Consider the following 10,444-nt stretch of genomic DNA (forward strand, 5'->3'; position numbering starts at 1 on the left):
ACGTTTATGGTTTATAGACCGGTGTGGCGACTTCAGTGAAGGCGGTTATTGTTGAAGAAACAGTGAGAGACTGTCAAACGGGCTCTGCCACTTGTGACCTGGTTCAGCCTCCCATTCTGCCCAGTCCAGTTTTGTTTCTGCTGTGATTGACTTTTTGCTCGGGCAAAAATCACAGCCTATCACTCTGTATTACAAATACTGTTCGTGTAAAGAAATAAGTGAAATCAAAATAGATGATGTACGTTAACGTGTACACAGCATTTTGTTTGTTGTAGTTGCTCAAGAAGGAGATGATTTGAGCTATTTTACATACTGTTATAAAACTTAATCTATAGACATACCTTATATCTATATCTTATGTAGATAATTAAATATTTTATAGGTGAATTCAGTAACTCGTAATTAAAATAAAAATTGAACCAGTGACCAAATAGAAGTATCTTTAAATTTAATTCAATTTCGACCCAATTCAGAGTGTGAAACCCCCAGATCTAACTCTAAGGCGACAGTGACATTGAAAAACCCTCTCTTTCTTTTAACAGAAAGAAATCTTTAGCAGAAATGGGACAAAAGAAATAGGAGTGGAAGGAACTGGAAAAGAAAATGGCTCAATTCATACATACATCAGGATAAAGCATGCACGCAGCGCAGTAACACTAAGTGATGCATTAGGGAGAATTTTAATGGAAAAAAAGAAAAAAGCATATAGTATAATGTAGTATTAAGGAAGTATTATTTCATGTATTCACATACAAACATTCACATTTAAGGTTTTAGACTGATTCATGAATGCATTGTGAAACAAAAAAACCTGAATCGGCAAAGTAATCTGGATAAACAAGAGGTGTGACATGAATGAGAAGAAGTCAATATTCACAGCTACCCGTGGAAAGATATGTATTCCAACGACTTTAGCATTTAGAGACTTGTCACCGTCGTGTACCCAGGCGTAAGTTCAGGTCCACCCACGCACAAACCCACTTGCGTGCACACTCTGAGACACTCAGTGCACAGGAATCCTTCCTGAGCAGACTAGCTGTCAAACCTGAATTGTGTCTTTAAGAGGAAGCAGGAAACAAAAACAGTTGTTTTTCTGGAAAATATCAGTGAACGCCGAGACTCACTCAAACAGTCATTTTGGTTCGACTTGATGTTCTCATAAGGCCGCGGTGTAAAATGTTTGAAGTGGATGCTTGATCCGAACGGATGATTTTCACTTTTAGAACTGTCAGAGATGACACGATGGAGCCTCTCCCTGTGTAAAGAAACATAGGGTAACACCATATATCATTAGTTAAAGTTCACTGAGGGGGCGTGAAGTAGTTCCCATTGGTGGAGATGTTGCAACATCGGTCAAAGTGTCATCCAAGCGACTTTCTGTTTTACTAAAAGACGATGTAAAGGGTCATTTTTTTACGCAGACATTTGAATGGTTAGGTATTTACATATTTTTATTTAATTTGACTAGTTTGATCATCAGTGTTGGTTCATTACAATGTGGGCTTTGTGACTTCCCTGTTTGTCTTGATGAATAAATCGAACCCTGATCCTTGAAGTTCAAATGTGAATCTTTACCTTTTTGCACATAAAAAAAAAGCTCCTGAGAAATTATTTCACACCATTTAGTGACGGATATCAAGAAGTGAAAGGGCATCATCTGTGCTTGCCGGGACTTAGGGATGTAAAGGTGGGAACCGAGCAGTATAGAAGCTGTAATGGGAGACACTGCACTCGGGGATTATCCATTTATAATAACACATCCACCACACGCACAGACAGTGGCATATTGGTTTCTCTGTGACGATACAGTCAGCAGGAGCTCAGCGGGCATGTAGGTGCCTGCACGAGTTTCTGTTGTCTTCAAGCCAACCGTTGCTCCTTGGCGTTTACTGCAGCCTTCATATTGTGAAGGAGCTTCTGCACTGAAACTCTGTCACTTGTTTGACCTGTAACATGCTCAAAAACAATGGTGCAACACAGAGCGAGCTGGGAGCATTTGTAGGGGGAGAGACTCAGGAAATCCATGAGAAATTCATCAGAAAGGAACTTGTTTCCTTTCTGGTTTATTCGGCTTGAATGAGTTAAGAATAATTGGTGAATTAGTCTGTGAAAAAAAAATGAGGTTGTGCACAAGTGACAAGACAGCCAAAAAATGCCATGCTGGGACAGATATCAGGAGAAGGAGTTTCACTTGAACAAGGGCCAAGACTCTGAGCCTGAGGGGCCTGAGGAGCAACGGTGACAGTGATGAAATTCCAAAACATTTTTCATGCACCACACAAATAAAAAATATAAAAAAGTTTTAATGGCATTAAAATATATAATCGTGAAACAGATGCCTGCAGAGAGCTTAATGTTGGGAAATCAATCAGTTTATTAAGAGCAGCCAAAATAGATCTTCTAGTTTAAGCAACTTTATGAGTTTGGGCTGACTTTTTAATTAATCAAATGCACCTTTTACTTGCAGAACCTGCAGAAAATAAAGCTTAATGGCTAGCTAAGTAAGAAAATAGAGGAAAACTTGGTATAAACTGATTTTAGAATTTCTAAAATCTTTGCTCCTTTCCAATCTCGATCAGTGTTAAAACCAAACTGATTTAACTTTATAACATCAGATCTTTCCAACCTGTACAGTCTGAATAGCAGGTAAACTAATTGTGTGCATCTGTCAAGCTGTAGAGCACAGTGAAACTGCTGCTAAAACAACACCTTTACAACGATGGTTTTTGTTAACTGATCCATTTACCAGTCAAACCAGCGTCACCTCTGTCCCTAGTCCATCCCAGGGTGGAGCAGAGAAATCAGTGCAGTTGACAAGCTGGATTAGGCCAACCGTCACCTTTGGTTTTCGTTTCCATGTTCCTGCAAGGTTACACCGTGTGTGTGACTGGATCTGTGCGGCACCAGTGTTTGCACAGGCACAGACGCAGACGCAACTGTGCGTTTCCACAGAAAATCCTCGTTATACTTGTTTTTATTATTATTGTAATATTTTTAATTCACATTTGTGCTTCATGAAAACTGTAAATCATGTCAGTACTGTAGACAGATATGATTACAATCTGATAATTTCATGTTTAAATTGAAATCGGGTCTGGAAACCTGCCAGGATTTGCTTTTATTAACAAATGTGTCCTTCCTGTTCCGGTATTTCAGGTCTCTTGGTGTTCATGGCATTTTTTAGGATAGAGTTTTAGCAGAAAAAAAAATCTATATATTTTTACCACTGTAAAATACAAAGTTATTTTTTTCAAGCAAGTTCTCCTGAATATTCAGTGGCCCTACCAAAAGATAGATACACTGTCTGGCCCAAAAAGTCACCACAAGGATTTAACTAAGCAAATAGGTATGAGCCTCCTACTGGATAATTACTGCATGGGTGATATCTTTCAGCTGGCAACAAGTTATTTAACCCCTACTGATGCAATGAGTAGCTTCTCATTTCTTAAACAACCATGGTGAAAGACACATCTTGTGGTCGTGGACAAGATGTTAGTCTGTTTGCAAAGGGTCAAATCATTGGCATCAAGCAGAGAAAACATGTAAGGAGATTGTAGAAACTGCTAAAACTGGGTTAAGAACTGTCCTACGCATTATTAAAAACTGGAAGGAGAGTGGGGTGTAAATGTTTGATGAAATCAAATCAAAGAAAAACAGCAGTAGAACTCAGGGCTATGTTTAATAATGAAAGTAAGAGCATTTCCACACAAACAATGCGAAGGGAACTCAAGGGATTGGGTCTGAACAGCTGTGTAGCCTTAAGAAAACCACTAATCAGTGAGGCTAACTGGAAAAAAAACGCTTCAATTTGCTAGGGAGCATAAAGATTGGACTCTGGAGCAATGGAAGAAGGTCATGTGGTCTGATGAGTCCAGATTTACCCTGTTCTAGAGTGATGGGGGCATCAGGGTAAGAAGAGAGGCAGATGAAGTGATGCACCCATCATGCCTAGTGTCTACTGTACAAGCCTGTGGGGGCAGTGCTATGATCTGGGGTTGCTGCAGTTGCTCAGGTCTAGGTTCAGCAACATTATGTGACCAAAGAATGAGGTCAGCTGACTACCTGAATATACTGAATGACCAGGTTATTCCATCGATGGATTTTTTTTTCCCTGATGGCACGGGCATATTCCAAGATGACAATGCCAGGATTCATGGGGCTCAAATTGTGAAAGAGTAGTTCAGGGAGCATGAGACATCATTTTCACACATGGATTGGCCACCACAGAGTCCAGACCTTAACCCCATTGAGAATCTTTGGGATGTGCTGGAGAAGGCTTTGCACAGTGGTCAGACTCTCCCATCATCAAGACAAGATCTTGGTGAAAAATGAATTCAACACTGGATAGAAATAAATCTTGTGACATTGCAGAAGCTTATGGAAACAATGCCACAGAGAATGCGTGCTGTAATTAGACTGGATTAGATTAGATAGTTTCTTTATTAATCCCAAACTGGGAAATTTCACTGTTGCAGCAGCAGTGTACAGGCATTCAACCATACATAAATATAACAAAAGCTAAAAATCGACAATAAAAAGAATAGAGAACTAAAAAAAGAACAAAAAGTATACACAATATTTACAAAACTTATAAGATAAGTGAATAAGTGAATATTAAAAAAGTTAAATTAGAATGCAATGAGGTGTACTGAATTTAGGTAAGATTCAAAATTTACAACCAATACCAAACAACTATGTGCAAATGTGCAAGAAAAAAACAAAAGTCCAGAGTGTCATCTGTCACACACAGATGAGGAGTTGTACAAACTGATGGCTTGGGGCAGGAAAGATTTCCTGTAGCGTTCTTTGAGACAACGAAGTTGTCTGAGCCTTCTGGAGAAGGTGCTCCGTTGTCTGTCTATTGCGTGGTGGAGAGGGTGGTCAGGGTTATCCATGACTGATAACAGTTTGTTCAGAGTCCTCCTCTCCACCACCGATTCAAAAGTGTCCTGTCTGCAGCCAATGATAGAGCCAGCCTTCCTGATCAGTTTGTCCAGTCTGTTGGTGTCACTGGCTGTAATGCTGTTCCCCCAGCAGACCACAGCAGAGAAAAGTGTGTTGGCCACAACAGACTGGTAGAAAATCTCCAGCATCTTGCTGCACACATTGAAGGACCTCAGTTTCCTCAGGAAATAGAGTCTGCTGCAGCCCTTCTTGTACACAGCTGTACTGTTGGTCCTCCAGTTCAGTCTGTTATCAATGGTCACTCCCAGGTATTTGACAATTAATCAAAGATATTAGAGTGTGTGACCTTTTTTTTTTTGGCCAGGCAGTCTAGATGGATAGATACTTTATTCTTTATAGTCGAAGATATGAAAAATATTTAAGTTATATAATAATATAGTTTGTCCAGCCGTGAGGTGCCCTTCTTCTTAGTGCTGCCATGAGACGAAGTTGTTCACCAGATTCTTGTACTCCTACTCCACATTTTTTGAGTTTAAATGCATTTACTGCAAATTACAATAGTCAAGACAGGAGGAGGCAAAAAGCAGATTATTTGTGTTGGTTAACTGGAAATAGCAGGACTGGGTGGTGAGTAAGTCAAAGAGGAAATCAGATGTGATCGTTCAAGTGCACAGCAAAAGACAAACAGGAAGAAGAGAGGGAAATAAATGTGCCAACTGACAGTGACTGGGGTTTTGCACAGAGCCGATAAATGTTTTAAAGTCATGTGATTTTTACAGTCATGGCATCAGTGTGTCCCTCCCTCCCTGCCTCCCTTGGTTTACAGGAAACGCTTGAAGAGTCAGCGCAGCAGTGTGAGCAAAAGGCCAGTAGAGGGCAGCACATGACAACACTCAATCAACCCCACTCCTCTCACTCTCTGTTGAAAGAAACAGGTTGTATAATCTTTCCAGAGATTTGCCCCAACACGCCTTCTGCTCTGTTCTGTCTTCAGGCGAGGAACTGAGCTTCACACACACACACACACACACACAGTTTCACACAGTTAAGAGGGTTCTGTATATTTTCAGCCTTTTCTGACCCCCTCTATTTGTATGCAAATGTCTTCCTGCAGGACGGTGTACAGAACCTCTCGTCTATGGAAATGAGCAGCAGGCTGTAACTGACGCTGCAGATAAAAGGCGAGGTTTGATACGAGGCCTCTTAGCTGGGAGGCCTCTCATTAGGGATAACACTCGCTTTTTCACACACACACACACACACACATACACACATGCAGAGCTGCTCTGTGTCTGACTCTTTGTCTCTTTCCTTTCTGGTCTCACTCTCTCATGAATATTTCACCGCTTTCATTCCCCCGTTGAGTTTCCCTCTTGGTTGCTGCTTCTCTCCTCAGCCCTCACTCCTCTCTCATCTTCTTCACGGTCCCCTTTTATCTCGATGAGTGTGAGGACGGGGTTCGGTATTGATCTGTTTGTGTTTTAGTCAAAGAAGGGGGGGGAAAAAAAACGGATTTATTATCATAGTCTACACCAGGAAGGTGCAGGGTAATGAGCTGCCAGAGGTGCTCACTTCATTGATCTTTCTGTCTGTAACCTGAAACCTGCCTCTGATGTCTTAGGAGGACTTTTATACCTCGACATTTAAAAATCCAGTAATTGTCTCCAGATGTGCACAGAGGCAGATAAGCAGTGGGGCAAATGGAATATGTGAGGCAGAGAGACAGACTGGGATAATGCACACATACTCCACTCCACACACAGGGGAGGAAACAGGAAACAGGACATCGTGAAGGGAAGTGCAGCAACAACATCATCCCCTCCTCCTCCTCCTCCTCCTCCTCCTCCTCCTCCTCCTCCTCCTCCTCCTCCTCCACCGCCACCACGCATTCACACACACACACACAGGCTTCCACGTAATTCCCCTCCCTCCCAATCCTCTGCAACTCATGCAACGCTGGCGTGCCGCTGGTAGCCATGGAAACCGCAGCCTGAAATGCATTCACTGCAATCTCACCGTGAAAAACAGGACCATCCCACCCACTACAGGCCGCGCTCAGCACCAATCACGAGGGCATCGCTGGCTTTACCGTACACGCAAGTCAAGTCCAAGAATACCCTTGTTTCCTTTGCTCTGACGGCGGACGCGGACGGCTTAAAAACACAATGAAATGTTCTCATCTGAATCACAGTCTTAGACAATGAGAATGATGAGTAAATGAAATGCTTGCTTCACGAAGGTTATGCTGTTCTGGGTTTGTTTAAAGTGAGGAGAGAGCTGTTGATTCAACTGTGTTTTCAGTGGTTTGCAGTACAGCTGAATTGTATTGTGTTGCAGTGACACATTTCTATTATTATCACAACCCCTTTGTAGTCAGTGGGTCAACAGCACAACAAACTGCTTCCTTCAAAATGATCATACAGCTTAATTACCACCTCCCTTGCACCCTTTCAACATAACCTGAACATTATAACAGTCATGAAGCTCAGATTTAGTGCAGGACTGCTGTATTAGAACGCATTCGGCAAGTGTCTTGGGAGTTTATTTTGTGTTCTTGTCCTGGAGTCATGACAAAAAAATCTGCCTCTAAACCCCAGCATCTGCCCGCCTCCGCTCACACACACTCCTCTCTCTCACACACACACACAGTCTGGTTTGTCTCATTGTGTCTGCTGGTGCACGCTGTAGTCCAGTTATCAGCCCAGTTAACGCCCAGCTAGGACGGCGGTCGTGTTGAAATGAACAACAGCTGATTGAGTCACAGTTTGAGAGGCGAAATTGCACTGTTAACGCTAAATGCCACAAAGAAGCCACAGACTCTCAATTTATTATGCTACACTTCCTCTGTGTGTGTGTGTGTGTGTGTGTGTGTGTGTGTAGTACGTGCAGGTGTCGACCAGATTACTGACCAGTCGACGGTGACACACTCCCCTGGCATCCTCCCTCTGTCTGCCTCCCCCCTCTTGGATCCCGCCTGCTCTTCACTCTCTTCATCTGCCTGTCTCCACATGACCTCACAGCCCAAACCAAAGATCAGGGATTTTATTTTATTTTATTTTTCCCTGCCCTTGGTCTCCATGGCAACACTCAAAGTCAAAGCGGAGGCATGAAAGAAAAGCAGAGAGAGAGAGAGGCAGGTTTGTTAAGGCTCTGAGTGCGACTGGATTTCGCTGGAAAGTGCTGACATCAACCTTATGAGCCAACCACTCTACTGTGAGATATCACATGATAGGTCAGCACAATGTGTGAAGTGCACATGCACTGACCATAATTTTTGGTCTTATTCACAGATCAGTCACAACATTAAAACCACTGACAGGATAAGTAAATGACGCTGACCATCTTGTCAACCTGGCATTCGTGTGGATGTTACTTAGACATGTACCACCCACCTAGACCAGACCAGGGACCCCCATCCCATAGGAATGACACTCCTTGATGGCAGCAGACATCCCCAGCAGGACGCAGCTTGACACAGACACACTCACAAAAATGGTTTAGGAACAACTCAAAAGAACATGAAAAACAACACAAGGTGTTGACCTGGCCTCCAAATTCACTAGATCCCAAACTGATCAAGTATCTGTGGGATGATCCACAGAGAATCCTCCCCTCAACATGAGGACACCCTCAGAAGGCCCATGTCCATTCTCCGATGAGTCACAACTGTTTTGGAAGCACAAGGAAGACCTACGCAATATTAGGGAGGTAGTTTTAATGTTGTGGCTGATCAGTGTACATAAGCAGGCTCTTGTCTTTGATTTTATGTAATTCTTTACAAATAACTGAGCTGAACATTAACTATATGCATGAATCTGTAACTGTCATTAGGGTACTCACTAATTAACTATTCAAGTCACAAATAAATAAATGATAATAATGTGCCATATGTGGATTTATCTAATTTCTTAACATTTTGTCAATAATTGCTGCGTTAAATTTTCACTTTGGTCAAACACGGTTTACTTGGAGTATTGCGCTTAAGAGTCAAGTGTGTTCCTCGCCTTAATTTGATGTTTATAGCTCCCAAAATATAAAACAAAGATAAGAAAATGCCACTTTTGTCATCTCTGTATAGGGCTGAGAAAACCAAGACAACGACAGTGGATGGTGACCCTCTAAAGCATAAAGCAGCTGCAGCTAAGGGTGTGGCGTGGTACTTTATGACGCAGTCGGATGATGAAAAACCAAGGACGGTGGGCGCAGTCAAATGACCTGTTAACCTGCAGCTAAACGGCTTTGTTAACGAAGTATTTGTGTGATTGAACTGGGCATCGAGATTGTTAATGCTATGGCTGTATCATCACGGAGCAGGGGTCACCTTGGGAGAGGAGAGGAGAGGAGAGGAGAGGAGAGGAGGAAATAGAAACAAGGGCAGAGAGCTCGTCATCAGAGCAGAACATGACCCGAGGCCTGGACACAAATTGAATCCTCTCTCTCTCTCTCTCTCTCTCTCTCTCTCTCTCTCTCTTTCTCTGTCTGTCTCTCTCTCTCTCTTTCCCCTCGGCCTTCTTTGCTTCTCACTCTTTAAGCCACATTACCTTGGTCAACAAAACTGCCGTGTCGACAGTTTTGAGCCTATGGCAGAAAAGAATTCATCGCAAGTGTAAAAAAGATAAAGACCGTGCTGATGTCCGTCTGTCTGAGTGAGTCCGATGGTGTTGCATAATCAACTCAACAGACGACAGCCTGAAGTCAGACTGATTTCAGTCGTACAGAACAGAAAAGTTGTCTGCTGTACATTTTTTAAGTTAAAAAATAATAATTACAGAGCCCCAGACATCTTATCAGATTTTCCATATTTGGGTCATAAATCACTTCCTGTTGAAGCATTGTTTCCAGGAAGACATTGTGGTAGCACTTCCTCCAGGGATATCCTTGTGTATTTCTGTCCACAGGATATTTGTGCCACTTCTGGCTCTCTGCCTGATCCAAATATAGCATAAAGCAAAGAAAATTAATTAAATCTCCTTGTTTACCAGCCTCTACTTAACCGTAAAGAGTTATTTTAGATACTATAGATACCTTCTCCGTCTTCAGCTCTGTTGTGCAGTACGAAGCCATTGTTTTTGAATGATATTACAGTGAAAGCGTGGGCAGGCGGCTCACATCGCTATGGAGACGAGGCCGCAGAAGGAGGTAAGAAATTAGAGTAGGAATCTGTAACATGAGAGGAAGAGAGAGCAGATAATTAGATGGAATGATAATAAAAATCTGTTAGACGGGGAGTATTGACACGGAGATGAAGCGACTCACTCAGTGGAAGCTGTTGTTTCTCATCTCCTCATCTTCTCTGTTTTGCATGATGTAAAAAGCCAAGATTTGTTTCCATTGAAAGGGGCTCTGTTTGTGCCTCCAAGTGTTTCCACTACAATGAGCCGATAAGTTGATTTTCTGGTGGCTGCAGATCATTGAATCCTTGGTAATGAAGCAAATAAGCGAAAAATCATTTGCCCTGAATGGCTGTGCTTAAATAAGTATATAATAGTCTTGTTCATCTCATCTGCTTTTAGTATCTCTTCTATGTATCTCCAGTAAG

This window comes from Chelon labrosus (assembly GCF_963514085.1).
Source record: "Chelon labrosus genome assembly, chromosome: 20".
NCBI classification, from domain to species: Eukaryota; Metazoa; Chordata; class Actinopteri; order Mugiliformes; family Mugilidae; genus Chelon; species Chelon labrosus.